Source organism: Paramisgurnus dabryanus, chromosome 10, assembly GCF_030506205.2.
Source record: "Paramisgurnus dabryanus chromosome 10, PD_genome_1.1, whole genome shotgun sequence".
Classification (NCBI taxonomy): Eukaryota; Metazoa; Chordata; class Actinopteri; order Cypriniformes; family Cobitidae; genus Paramisgurnus; species Paramisgurnus dabryanus.
The window spans coordinates 28,379,549-28,394,835 of NC_133346.1; the positions used below are offsets into that span (position 1 = coordinate 28,379,549).

Consider the following 15,287-nt stretch of genomic DNA (forward strand, 5'->3'; position numbering starts at 1 on the left):
CGCGCCCCGAGGACACGGCCGAGCACTCAGTTTTAACGCGGCCCGATTGCGGAACCCCGAGTGAGAGGACGTAAGCTCCCCTCCAATCCTGTTCCTTATTTGGGCTTGTTTAATTTATTGATTTTATTGATTGGTTAATACTAAAATTGCTAAGCAACCATTATGCAACATTAACTGAAAATAAAACACACAAGGAAGAACAAGGATTTCACGTTTAATGCATTTTTTATTCACTTGAACACACATTCTCTCTCTCTCGTACACACAAACAGGTTTCCATGTTTTGTGGGGACATTCCATAGACGTAATGCATTTTATACCATACAAACTGTATATTTTATTCCCCTTACCTATCCCATTCCCTAAACCCAACCATCACAGAAACCCTTCTCCTACTTCACATTTACAAGAAACATCATTTTGTTTGATTTATAAGCTTGTTTCCTCATGGGGACACAAGGTCACAAAAATACTGGTATTCCTATCTTTGTGGGGACACAACGTGATAATTACCAGGTGCACACACACACACAATCAGTTCAAATACGAATTTTCCAAAAATCAACATTTTTAAATTTAAAACATTTTAATTCATTGTCTGTCTATTGTCTGGATTCGGCCACCATCCCTGTCATATGCTAGCACCGACCACCTGGTGATGAGGAGCTCTATCTCCTTTTCTGTGTTATCTTTGGTCAGGGCATTCCAGCGGACTGCATCTGAAAAAAAAACAAAGATAGAAGAGGTCAGCATGACCATGTGATGTTACTCATAAAACCACCAAAACTTATTTTGGATGCAGGGCTGTACGCTTACATTTCTTTTTAGTTTAGGAGCACATTCAAAAATTTAGGAGCACATTCTGATCAATGACAAAATCACCTTCCCATTATAAGGAGATATTTGACTATAAAATTTTAACCTTATTAAATTTCAAATTCATAAATTGAGTTAGAATAATAAGAGGCAATCAGGAAGAATAAGTTACCAATCAAATGAAATCAGTAGCAACACAATTCATCTTTGCACTGCAGAGGTGGCATATAACAGAAATGTGGGATTTAGTTATATTTACAGACTGTTTAATGAGGCTCAGAAGTAGCATTAATGCATTTCAATTTATGATAATGTTATGATGTTAATGTTTTAAATAGAGTTTGAGTATAGAAATACAATTATGATCAGTCTTGAAGAAAAAAAAATGACTAACTTTTAAGACTAGTCTTAAAGGTTTATGCAACCAGCCACTGATCGAGTCAGTCGCACTGTAGAGCCCTGGGATGTCACTACAGTGCCGTTTCCAGCACTGACACTCACCCAAAACCACACTTTTCAAAGTGAGCCCTTTGAATGCAGGCGTTCAGTTGACCCCACTTCAATTGATGAGTCTCACCACGAAGAGTTCATTGTTTTTTTCAGGACCCACCCCACGGTGTCTTTAAGAGTCTTGTCTCCGACCATTCCAGGAAAAACAGTCTGAAACAAAAAGACATGTACCTTATTAGTTATTTAAGGAATATAGCATGAGTGAAAATGAGGACTGACTTTTAGGAATGATCTGATTAAACCATAATTTACCTCACCAAATTCTTCTTCTCATCTGGATTATTTAATGTCTCCTACAAACATTGTAGCTCCTCAATAGTTGAAAGTGGGAGCCCAAAATGTGTTGGGTCTGGGGTGAAGTCTGCAACTGCTGCTCTCTAATAAAATCGAGCTGGATGAGGATCTCCTTAGCAATAGGCTTTAAGCTCCTTGTTTCCTGTCTGCCATTACTGGACAAACTGATAAATCCAGGTGTGTCTGATTATTGTTGTTGTGACTACTAAGCTCAGGCACACCTGGATTAATCAGTTTGTCCAATAATGGCAGACAGGAAACAAGGAGCTGGCTGAAGTTCAGGAAGTAGTGCAGCTGGGCATAAAGCCTATTGCTGTAGAACACAAGAAAAAGCAGGCATAGCAGATTACTAGCAAAACATTGTACGTAGATATGTCAGAGTAAACCGAGAGAGATCACTTTGTATAATTCCTACCTGTAGGCACAGCCTCCTGAGAAGACCTGTGTTGTGTGTCATATACTTGTGTGCCATGTAAGGGTGGGGTGTGCTAAAAGAAAAGAAAAATATGTTTTAATCTCATCACATATACCAAATAGGAATAGGCAAAAAAAAGTGAAATTTTTTTTTTAAAATGTGGTCAATTCAATATCAATTCTCATCGTTTTTCTGTATTTATTTTCATTACATTATATCTGAAAAGCATTCCGGTTGAAGGAACTGTCAATGTCCCGATTGGGCCAGTGCTGCATGATCATAAAAGTTTACATTTTGCACGCATTTTTAAGCCTTGTCAATTTAAGCATTCAAGCGAAAGAGAACTTGCATGCGCTATGTGAGAAGAGCACACACTGGAAGCGCTTACAGCTGCGCGACAGCGTGCAAATTACGAAATTAATTCTAGTTCTCTACTTGCAAATTCACAAATTTTTTTAAAAATGCCGGCCTTTGCGAGTAAACAGACGGTTATGAGAAGAAGTAGAAAAGGAATGCATTCATTGCCTATCATAATTTGATCCGTGCATTAGTCTTAAAGTGGTAGTAACCTTCACCTGTCTGTGTTTTTAAATGTTAATCAAACTACAAAAGAGGAAGTCACTCCCTGCTTTTCACTGAATAACGATTTGTAACTTTGTGCAGATTAAATAAAGGTTAATCCTAATTAGTGAAGATATGCCGTGTTATTTTACATTTGATTACTTTTTCAATTTCTGTATCTGAAAAATACTGTTAGACCTACCTGAAATGCACAGATTTCTTCATTTGTATCTTTGTTCTATTGTACTTATATTGCATTGCTTGCATTTAATTTTTATTAACAACTATTAACTTGTCTTTAATCTATGAAATTTATATTAGTAGTTTTAGCTGTAGTATCAAAAATAGAATTGATAATTGTTAATTTTCACTGGTATTTAAAATATTGGGTGTCATAACCTTATTACAAGAATAAATGGGTAAAAACTACAAAAACTATTTCATTCATTTATTACTTTTTTTGTGGTGGGGCCAGTGAAAATGTAATCATTGAATCGAAAATCGCAATCCAATCAATTTGAGATCTAATGTATCTGAATCGATTTGAGACATCTGAAACAATACCCAGCCCTAATACCAAAGTGATTTTTTTCTCTCCATGGGCTATCTCGCCCTTCTTACTTGAAATCCAGTTTGGCCTGATGTCTGACTTCTGCCAGCTGCTGCATGGGTTGGGGTGTCTGTAGGTGTAGCACTCAGGCTGTTGGTAATGGAGATTGGAGACCACGATGGTGGACTAAGCGCTGTGATGTTCGCTGAAAGGGGAGAAGCCCGTGGACCTACAGAATTTCTACCTGTGGGCACAGCCCCCTCACAAGACCTGTTTTGTGTGCCATGTATGGGTGGTGTGCTAAAAGAAAAGTTGTTTTAATTAGGGCTGGGTATTGGCAAGGGCCTCCTGATACGATACGTGTCACGATACATGGGTCATGATAAGATACGTATCACAATACAATCAAAAATGTAAAAAATAGAGCTGAACACCTGCAGCTCTTTGAAAGATGCAGGTGTTTTTAAATTTTCTGCCATTTTCTCACTCCCTCTAACTTCTGAGACATTGGCCGAATGGCCGTATATGGCAGACAACTGGACAGTGACAACTATAGCAGCGGCGAGGAGGTCGTTTGACGCACACAGAGGGATTTGATGTTTTTTAAAATATCGACAGTAGAGATCGAAATATCGATACACTATCGATACAGCTAACTATCATGGTAGTTAGCTGTATCGATTTTTTTGCACAGCCATAGTTTTAATCTCATCACACATATCAGTCATCAGTCAGATCATCGTCAACAAGCTTACTGTCGTTCTTAATACCTTGCAGCAAATTAGACAACGATTTAACTGCTTTGTGTCTCAGATTAGATTTAAAATAATGCATTTGATCAGCCATTCTTACCTAAGAGCAGTGTTTATTTTAGAACAGCAAAAGCAAGATTACCTGAGGAAAAAAGAAAAAAAGATTAGCATTGTACAAAACCATACATAATGTCTTATTATACTAAACCATTACAATTTCCCTTTTTTAGTCCAAGCCCAACCCAATAACCATTATGACATTACCCAACTACCAGCATAACTGCACAGTGCATAAATTAGGGTCCATCAAGACATGTTTAAGTTTACACACAAATCTATAATTGTGACATTCCATACACTGGTATATATTAATCCGCGAATCACATGCGAGCCGAACCGTGGTTCGGATCAACTGCGATTTGTCACAGCACTACCAGCTAACATTTTGTTCCACTTAATTTTCTTCCAAAGAACACTATGCTTGTAAATATTAATCACGTAAATTGCATTTAATAAAAATTGCGTCCCATTATTTAACATCCCAGCTAGTCAATGCTAGCTTCGTTCGCGCCATAAAAGTTGGAGCCACTTTCATATTATCCAAAATTTGCACTACTTTTCTCAGACATGATAAATAATTTGATGTTGTCCTAATTAATAATTCTTAAATGAATTATGAATTCTTTATGTTTGTTTCATCTGGAAAAAAGTACATGAACATGTCAAAGGAACATGAACGAATCAATAATAACCAACATGTAATCAGCAACAGTTCGAAATATATATTAATATATGATGTGACGGGAACTCGATTGAAACTATGCTTAGCGTGAATGTTGATGCCTTTTAAGGAAACTGAACACAAGACTTACCTCAAGTTTAACGTATGGCGTAGGATCGAAAAGGGAATGGATGATTCAGTCAGGCGTTGAGTTTTATCTCACCCGTTGTACAGACGTTACTCCAGTGATGAGCTGAGCGTGCTGACGCTTTCTGCAGTTAGGGGTTGTGTACACCAAAACTTTTAAACGCGGCTGAAAACGCCTTGAGGACACCGAATGCCAGCTGTTTTTCAGCTAAGTGCCAGCTTTCTTCAGCTGAGCGTTTGGTAGCTGTGATACTTCAGCTGCGAGCCGGTTGGTTGCTGTGGTAATGTCCCGCCCCTCCTCCACTGTGATTGGGCGGCCGTGTGAGAACTGACATTGACGAGCGGAGCTTTTCTCCCAAAGTTGAATCTCTTTCAACTCTCGACGCTCAGCGCCGAGCGCGAAAAAACCGCAGAGTGCCGGTTTTCAGCGCGGAAAAAACCCGCTAGCTGCTGGCTTATTTGAAAAACGCCGAGCTTCCATTGGAAACAATTGAAAACATGCGCCGGCCGCGGGCGTAAAAGTTTTGGTGTACACAACCCCTTACCGTTGAAATCGGCTTCATACTGGCAAAAGGGTCTGAGCCGAGCACCCAGTTTAAAACAGCCGCCAACGTACGGGATTCATCTTAAAATGAATTTTTTGTATTTATCAGCTTACCCCGAGGCCATCCAAGATGTATGTGATTTTGTTTCTTCAGTACAACACAAATGTAGAAACTCCAACCGTTTCAGTCTGTATGCATGTGAATAGTAACAAAATCTCAGACAGTAAAAACATGCACAGACAAATCCAAATTAAACCCTGCCGCTCGTGACGACACATTGATATCCTAAGAAACGAAACGATCGGTTTGTGCGAGAAGCCGAACAGTATTTATATAATTTTTTTACCTCTAATACAGTACTATGCGTAGTCAAATGAGCCCGTGCACAGCACCTTCTTCTTTAGAGTTTTAATGGCGGGTTGCGAAGCAACTTCATAGGTGCATACCGCCACCTACGGTTTCGGGTGTCCCTGTATAGCCCTCAAGCCGTGCATCCGATACAGTAGATGGCAGTATGCAACTATGACGTTGCTTCGCAACCCGCCATTAAAACTCAAAAGAAGAAGAAGGCGCCGTATTAGAGGTATAAATTATATAATACAGTTCGGTTTCTCACAGAAACCGATCGTTTCGTGTCTTAGGACATCAACGAGCAGCAGGGTTTAATTTGGATTTGTCTGACCATGTTTTGTTTTTTAATGTCTTTTGTTATGGACAGACTAAAACGGTTGGAGTTAAAAATCTACATTTGTGTTAAAGAAAGTCGCCTACATTGAATGGCATCCATTAAAACCATCCTTGATTTAACATAAGCCGAGTCATTTCCCAAAGTGGTCCAGATCATATAGCCAGAGCTGGGTTACCAGTTACGGTGAACATGAATCGGCCCAGTGCTTACAGCCAGAACAAAAATGAATGTGCCAGAGCGAGCTGCGGGGCACAATCGGCTCGGTTAACACACGCCGATGCCGAGTCTGAGCCGCAGCTGCCGCAGGGCAGCCGAGCTCGGGCCGATTATACATGCTAGCTGGGTTAAGGGGAGATTAAGCGGGTTCCGCCGGTGGTCGTTGGTCAGGCATCAGCTGGGCATCACGTTGAAAGAAGGCTAGTAAATCAGGGATGGTCCAACCTTCGCATTTACCGGAACTGGGTCTGTTTGTCTCATTGTCCTCGGAACGAGGACGAGACAGGGAGAGAGAAACAAAATCCTATTAGTCCTGCCGTCGGTAATACTTACGTACAGTGGCAAACGGTTCTGTATGACATACTTTTCTCAAGATCATGGGTAAAAGCCCAAATCGCAACCTGTCCATATGTGCCAAATTAAGACTCAACCGACTACTCCCACTAAACACAGGATGTCGGATAGACGTGCGGATAATGTCTATATTGGGTCCGTCGGTCCATGACCAATTCTGGACATCTATTCGACGTCCAAACTAGGTCCACTATTTGGACGTCCCACCATGACCCTATTTGGAAGTCATATTGACGGGCAACATTTGACGTTTAAACTGGGTAATTTTTTGGACATCATTTGGACGTCATATTTACGAGCAACATTTGACGTTTAAACTGGCAAAATTTTTGGACGTCATTTGGACTTCATATTTACGGGCAACATTTGACGTTTAGACGGGGTAATTTTTGGATGTCATTTAGACGTCTATGACAGGCCTATGTCTATATTACATGATAAGGCCTATAAAAATGTGTTTATTTACAAATATCAGCATTATTGTACCAACATGATTAATACATACGAATAGTCTATATTATTATTACAGTACTGTTTTTTCTGCTTTCTTGAATTACATGCAAAATTCATCTAAATGTACCATTCATTCGTTATATTAAAAGTATATGACCATACTAACAATTTAACATGAAAATATTCTCATATATGTTGAGTTCATGATATGAATGCAATAAGAATGCCTTATATACGATCTGAGTGGTTAAAGAGACTTGCTTGTAACCCGGAGATCGAGAGTTTGAATCCCACAGCCAGCAGGAAATGTCTGAAGGGTTTCGGTGTGGTGGATGGGTGAAGTGCAGAGGCAATCATGTCTTTTCGCTTTTTTCATGTCTCTTTTCCTTACACGGCGGTCCTACGGTTGTCAAAATTTTTAGACGTGCAGTACACGTCGAAAAAAAGATGTCGCTTGGCGTTACAAAACAACCCCTTTTATGAACCGGATTCGGACGTCCAAGAATTACATGAAAAAGACGTAATTCCGACGTCACTTTGCACAGTGGGCTAATTCGAAGTTTCAACATATTTCTCAGGGATATTAATAACATTTATCATGCTTTGAAGTGTTGACGGGATAAGGTTTTAGTTAATTTATTTATTAGGTTGTACAAACTAGCTATTGTGAGATGAGTACCTTTACTAAAACAAATTATGTAAATGCTTTGTTTAAGAGAAAAGTTTTATGTCTAGATTTAAAGGTATCAACTGTGTCTGATTCTCGGATATTGGTTTGTAAATCATTCCAGAGCTTAGGGGCTAAGTAGGAAAAGGATCTGCCACCATTAGACACTTTTGATATTCTAGGGATAATTAAGAGACCAGAATTTTGCGACCGCAGTGTACGCGATGGATTGTATTCTGATAGTAATTCTCTAAGATTTGAGGGTGCTAGGCCATTTAAGGCTTTGTAGGTGATTAGTAATATTTTAAATTGTATGCGATATTTAACTGGTAGCCAGGTAAAGATGCCAGAATTGGACTTATGTGGTCATACTTCTTAGATCTAGTAAGCACTCTTGCAGAAGCGTTTTAAGCTAACTGAAGCTTGTTTACATGATTTGCATGGCATCCTCCGAGTAACGAGTTACAATAGTCTATTCTAGAGCATAGACTGTAAAAAAAGATGGACGACACGACGTCACCTCCCACCATTGTAATGAATTGAAGCCAAAAATGTCCGACCACGGTCGCCGCCGTGTTACGTAAAAACGTCAGTTTGGAGCCAAGGCATGCGCAGAAGGAATCGTCCGTGGAGCCAGAGGCGGAGCCGCGGTATCAAACTTCCACCCAAACGCCTGCGCGACCAATTCAATCACGCCAATCATAACGTCACGCCCCGTTTCTATTGCATCAAATTAGATGCTAAAATGAAACTTACCACAATAATGAAGACTTGAACATATACCAGCGTGATAAAAACTACTTGAAAGGACCAAAACCATCTACCGGAAACTTTTATTGGAAGTTTAAATAATTTTTTTATTTAGAGCAGAGTCCCATACGTTTGAATGGAGAGGGCGGGGTTTATGACTTGTACTGCAGCCAGCCACCAGGAGGCGATCAAAGAGCCAGAGGCTTCACTTTTCAAGGCTTATGAGGCACACCCGTTCTAGAGGTCATAAAAGCGTGGATAAGCTTATCTGCGTCTGATGCAGACACCATATGGCGTATTTTTGAGATATTTCTAAGATGGAAGAACGCTGTGCGGCAGACAATGGAGATATGGCTATCGAAGGATAAATTGCTGTCGAACATCACACCTAAATTCTTAACTGTGGAAGTTGGCACCACAGTGCAGCCAGGCAACTTGTAATCTGACATATTATGTTTAGAGCGATTTGGTTCAATAATAAGTATCTCTGTCTTATTGGAGTTAAGCATAAGAAAGTTATGTACCATCCTGTCACTAATATCGCTTATGCAGTCTGTTAGTTTAGATAACTGGTGTGTTTCGCTGGGATGTGAGGAGATGTAAAGCTGGGTATCATCCGCATAGCAATGAAAAAGTATGTTATGTTTCCTGATAAAATCTCCTAGTGGTAACATATATAACGAGAACAGGATAGGACCTAAAACTGATCCCTGAGGTACTCCGTATTTAACCAGGGAGTGATATGACTCCTCATCATTTACATAAACAAAGTGATAGCGATTGGTTAGATGGACTCTTGACCTGTGATGTTTTGCTTGCTAGTTTTTCTCTGGTTGCATTAATATCAATTGTTTGTATAAAATACATTTGTGATTGTAAAGTAAAGTTACTAGTGTAATTCTGTTGTGGTTGGTACATAACTGGTTTACTCACTCTTCAAAAGTTTGGTTAAGGTTTAAGGATCTTTAGAAACTTTGGGCAAACATTAACTGCTGTGTGCTTGGGAGGCACAAACATGGTGACAAAGAAATGTTTAAAAAGTTCATATTTTATTAATACCATGGTGCATGCTGGGAGTCCTAAATTAGATTAGTAATTTGTTGATAACCAGCATGCATTGCAGCATGAAGTTTTTCATTTAAAGGCGGAGTCCATGATGTTTGAAAGCCAGTGTTGATATTTGAAATCGCCTAAACAAACACGCCCCTACCCCAATAGAATCTGGACCTTCTGTTGATAGACCCGCCCCACACATACGCAACCCGGCATTTGATTTGATTTGATTGGCTATAAGTGTGTTTTGGTAGTCGGCCCGTCTCCTTTTCCAAACCGTTTTTCAAACATTGTGGACTCCGCCTTTAATTGTCACCATTGTTGAGATTCATACTCTGATTCTTGATGCTTATGCATCCTAAATAGACAGTGGGTAATCTTTGTCCATATTTTCTAAAAATCCTTAATGAATAACTACTGGATTCTATTCTGACAGGAATTTTTTTTTATATGTGAGTAAAATAATTAATTATATGGTAATCTTTACCATTATTTATCAACCACCACAGATTGCACTACTAACTTTACATTACTATAACAAATGTATTTTATACACTCAATGGATTTTAATGTAAACAGAGAACAACTAGCAAACAAGATGTCAAGGGTCAAGAGTCCAATTAAAACAAACACTGATCACCATGATGCTGACTTAAACTAAAACAAAACATCAACATCAAAGCCCAATAAGTGAATTGTGTTTTCTACAGAAATAATGTTTTATAACAGTTTTAAAATAATAAATTGCAATGTTTCTCTATCATTTACATAACAAGCAAAAATGTAATTATAGAAAACAGTTGTTTTAAAACATGACATTTTCATAACGTTTGAAAATGATTGAATGTAACATTTCTCTAACATTCAGACAACAAAGAAACATTCCTAAAACATAAACACTGGACACTTTTTATGTTGGCAGAAAACATTTTTGGGAGCATGGGAAACATTCAAGGAACATTCTGGACCGCGCTATTGTTCTTGAACGTATTCAGGCAAGTCAGAATCGACTGTACACGCGCAATGCAAACCAATCGTTTGGACAAATGCATGGAAATATGTGTTTGGGCGTCAGCATCTTGAACGGCATTCTGTGAAGTGCACGGTTCAGCAAACGCAGGTCCAGGATCGGTCGCAAGCCGCCGCTTTTCTTGGGTACAATAAAGTAAGGGCTGTAAAACCCTGACCTCATCTTGGCTGGAGGGACCGGCTTGATCGCATCCTTCGCCAGTAGAACAGCGATCTCCACACGGAGGACATGCACATCAGCAGCTCTCACCGCAGTGAAACGAACGGCAGAGAATTTGGGGGGACGGCGGGAAAATTGGATCGCATAGCCGAGAAGAATCGAGTTGTTCCCACACCCCCAGACACCGTGCGATGGGTGCCTTCACCATCTCCCGGAGAGCGATCCCCTCCATCTCTAGGTCGCCCGTCTCAGGGCCGCTGCGACTTTTGTTTTCCACCCTTTGAAGCGGTTGGGGCAGACTGCTGACGACCGGTTCCTCGCTTTTTAGAGGAGCCCTGGGGAGGAACGGGGGGCGGTCGCGGCAGGACGCCCTCGGCGAGGGGCAGACTGAGGCGCCGACGTGAACGGGGCAGGCGCAGGACGCGATGGCCTCAGTCTGCTTCTTGGATGTGGAGAATTGCTGGGCAAACTCCTTGACCGTCTCGCTGAACAGGCCGGCCTGGGAAACCGGAGAATTCAGGAGCCGGGTTTTATCAGGGTCCTTCATGTCCGCCAGGCACAGCCAGAGATGGCGTCCCTGGACCACCAGGGTGGACATCGCACGACCGACGGCACGTGCAGTGACCTTGGTCGCACGAAGCGCCAGATTAGTAGCCGCACGGAGCTCAAAGAACTCCGCTGAATCGTGACCTCCCGCATACAGGTCCCTCAGAGCCTTAGCCTGGTGAACCTGCAGCAATGCCATGGTATGCAGGGCTGAAGCTGCCTCCCCACAGGCTTTGTAAGCAGCGCCGGTTAGAGCGGACGAATGGTAAATGGACTGCATTTATATAGCGCTTTTAACAGACCTATGGCCATCCAAAACGCTTTACAATTAGCCTCACATTCACCCATTCAGTCACACATTCATACACCGACGGCGGTGTCAGCCATGCAAGGCGCCAGCCAGCTCGTCGGGAGCAGCTGGGGTTAGGTGTCTTGCTTAAGGACACCTCAACACTTGGTCCGGTGGAGCAGGGGATTGAACCACCAACCTTTCGGTTTGTAGACAACCTACATGAACCACTAGCCCACTGCCGACTGCTTACAAGCCCGTGAGGGGAGAGTAGGCTGGTCCCACAAGGAGGAAGTATACCCCTGGCATCTCCACCCTCGAGAGAGGTGAGGGGTGAAAGCTGATACGGCCGATTCCGGGAGGAAAACATGCATGGCTGCCATCTCGGGGTCAAATGCAGGTCCTGCAACCCTACCCGAAGGAGGGAGCGGGTCTGGATCGGCTTCCGAGGTTGACAGCCCCCCCTCCGATGCTTCGGTGGACATCGTCTCCGGTGGAAGATCGACAGAGCGCGAGAACACCGTAGAACACGGGCCGCTCGTCTCCATCGTGAGATCCGCTGGCAACGGATCAGGGCGCTGGGAGCCACTGGACGAACCAGCGGACCGACCCAGCACCGTTATGTGGAGATCATCCTTCGCAAGCCTAGTAACTGCGCCCTTAGTAGCACTAGGCTTGGAAGGCGGGGGCCGTTCCCGGAGAAACAACACCCGTCTCCGCAAATCCGCCATAGACATGCCCTCACAAATGGAGCATGAACTATCACGGAACGCTGCCTCTGCGTGCTGGAGCCCCAAACACGAAAGACAACACTCGTGGCCATCCTGGGGAGCAATGAACACACCGCATCCAGAAACGGAGCACGGGCGGAATGCCATCTTTAAAAAGACACAAAGCTCAAACGTGCTGCTCTTTTAGAGAAATCACTCTTTTGTGCAAGCTGGTGAAGCACACAGAGAGAGGCAATGCACTCACTCGAACTCAAATCCTAAATTGAAAGAGAGAGAGAGAGAGAGTGAAAGAAAGAAAGGGTGGAGAAAACACTGCGAGCCTCCGCTGAGGTGCCTTGGTCCAACCAACTTCGGCAAGCTGAGATATTTTTCTCTTAGCACAGGATCTACGAAAATCAGTTCGCTTCTCGAGAGCAGATGTCTGCCGGCTTCGAAGCAATAAAAGATCATTTGGTATTGTGCACCTGTGCCTTATATACGCACCTGGCGAGGCGGCGCCTGCGTTATGCAAATACCTGCATGCCAAGTTCATTGGCGTTTTTATAGTTTCTCAAAGTAGATAGGTCGCTGCGCCTCGGGCACCGTCTGGTGATGGCGAAAAGTCTAAACCCCCACGAATTGTGATGTGGAACACGTTTCTCCTCACTACAGAGGCTCGTACACGGCGGATCTCTCCCCCTACACTAATATCTATGTGGCGGCGTTAACAGCGAATCACACTTTTACGACCGACCATTCATTTAATTCACAAGTCTGTCATTTTTCAGATTTGGACGGCGGCGATAACAGCGAACCATGCTTTTACGGCCGGCCATTCATTTAATTCACAAGGCTGTCATTTCTCAGATGCGGACGGTGCCCCTGAGGGATATTTATGGATCGTTGAAGTTATCACCTCCCTTAACAAATGATGCTCACTCGTGGTTAAACCTACTCCATCTGTGGATTAGCTTTATCTCGGGCATAGTCTTAGAGGTTTCTCATTTTGACATTTGTGACACGGCCGGCTGGTCCTCGCCATCCACGTTGTCAATTTTACAGCTTCCACATCCCTGCCTTGCGCGCTACTGGGGTTTGTTGCATTTAAAGGTGCGCCTGTAAGCTCACCTGTATGCACGATATGGTTTTAATTATATGCGTCCACCGTGCACAAGCTCACCTATGCACGCTATAAGATTTCAATTTACATTAAAGATGCGCTTGGAGAAGCTCACCTGTATACACAGCTGTGTTATCCATTTGTGACACATATACACTGTTGTTGTTCATTTGTGTACATTCACGGTCCTTTGGGTACCCACCGTTACGTTCATCAATCATATCTGTACACATTCACGGCGCGTTCTGTGCACTGATTTATCTATACGCATTCATGGTGCACTGAAGGGTTCACCTGTGTGCGCACAGTTTATTATCAGGACACATGACGGCGCGCTCGAGAATCTTGCCGACCTGTGCACTATAACACTCTGATTCATCTATATGCATTCACGATGTACTCAAGTGTTCACTTGTGCCTGTGCAATTTATTGTCAGTACACATTTACGACGCGCTTGGGAAGCTCACCGACCTGTGCACTATAATATTACCTAATGTATATGCGTCCCCAATGCGCTCGAGGGCTCACCTGGGTTCACACTATTGTGGTATCTGTATAATCCCACGCTACAAACCGTTCTGCCGCATATTATAGTCAGATCGGCCGTTCGTGAGCTTCGCAGATCACTCACTAAATATGCCGGTTACTAACAGTGATCGTTGAAGCCATCGGACTGGCTCACGCCTTCCTCATGAGCTATGATATTAGAGCCCACTCTGCGTGAAGTTGGCTTCATCATGGGCCTGGTTTACAGGAGTATCTATTCTTGATATCTGCAACGCGGCAGGCTGGTCTTCGCCGTCTACGCTTGTCAGATTTGACAGCTTAGACGTTCCTGCCCTAGGAGCGCAGGCTCACTCGGCTTAACCATGCATGCTCATTCATGCGTTTTATGTGTACACCGCGGTGCGCTCAGCGAGCTCACCAATGTGACTCTGAACTTACTTAATTCTCGCACACCCGCGGAGCGCTCTGTGATCTCGCCGTTTTGTGCTATGTTATGTGCTTCCCGGTGCGTTTAAAACCGTATGCGCGTTAACATTTTATATGGTGCTTACACTTTGCTTTAAAGCTGTGAATATGCCGGATATAGGGCCACATACAGAAAAAAATCACATTCTTTGTCTTTTTGATTAACATTTTGTATTATTGTTTTTAATATAATAGATTTTAATAGATATTTACAGTTATTAAAGTTATAATTATAAAAAAGCAAAAATGCATTTAAAATGTCATTTTCATGTAATTTAACAAACTTCCGGTTTAAGACACAGCCACTTCCGGTTCCATCCGAATACAAATACAGATACAAATCATTTTTTAAATTGTTACAGATACAGATACAACAGAACCTTTGATCACAAGCTCGCTTATTCCTTGCTATCTGTCCTGCTCCATGTTGAAAGAAATTGATACACTTTTACAGTATATCTTCTGTAATGACCAATTGTGGTTACCACTGTGTAAAATCAAAAATCAATTAGCAAAAAAGGGTATTTATCATGTGTGGTTACACATAATTTGTGTTCGTACAAACACACATTTTATTTCTGTAGTTCTCAAAATCCATATACTGTATATTGCTGAAATGAAAATATATAGGTTTAGCAAATGGTTCAGTGATTAACCATTAAGATCAGTTAGATTTAGCGCTGGTCAAATGTATTTACGCAAATCAGATGAGAAGCATATCAAAAGTATTGTGAGCATTGCATTGTGAAATACAATTACTTCATATGAAAGGTATTTCTTTGATAAAACAATGATTAGGTGTGTTGAAAAGTGAATGTATAATTTTGTGTGTTGTACTAAGTCAATTGAACATGTGATTACATGTTTAAAATAACAGACTTTTTGATGATCTGCTTTGAGTTTTGTAGTAACAGTTGTGTGGGGTTTTACTACATACTTATGGGCATAGTATCAAAGCGAATAAAAAA

The 15,287-nt window shown here is 41.9% G+C and overlaps 1 long non-coding RNA gene across 4 annotated transcripts; it reads right to left on the reverse strand.

Annotated features, from left to right (window-relative positions):
* Positions 1-348: 348 nt before the first annotated feature.
* Positions 349-4,892, reverse strand: LOC135718259 (uncharacterized). 4 transcript variants are annotated; one of them, XR_010520703.1, is made up of 7 exons: positions 4,771-4,892; positions 3,999-4,040; positions 3,218-3,446; positions 2,036-2,108; positions 1,579-1,933; positions 1,318-1,476; positions 349-719 (listed from the first exon to the last, which is right to left on the reverse strand). It is a non-coding gene; the product is annotated as an uncharacterized lncRNA (long non-coding RNA). The 4 variants fall into 4 exon arrangements; XR_010520702.2 differs by lacking the exon at positions 349-719 and having other exon boundaries at positions 750-1,476; XR_010520705.2 differs by lacking the exons at positions 349-719; positions 3,999-4,040 and having other exon boundaries at positions 750-1,476.
* Positions 4,893-15,287: the final 10,395 nt, after the last annotated feature.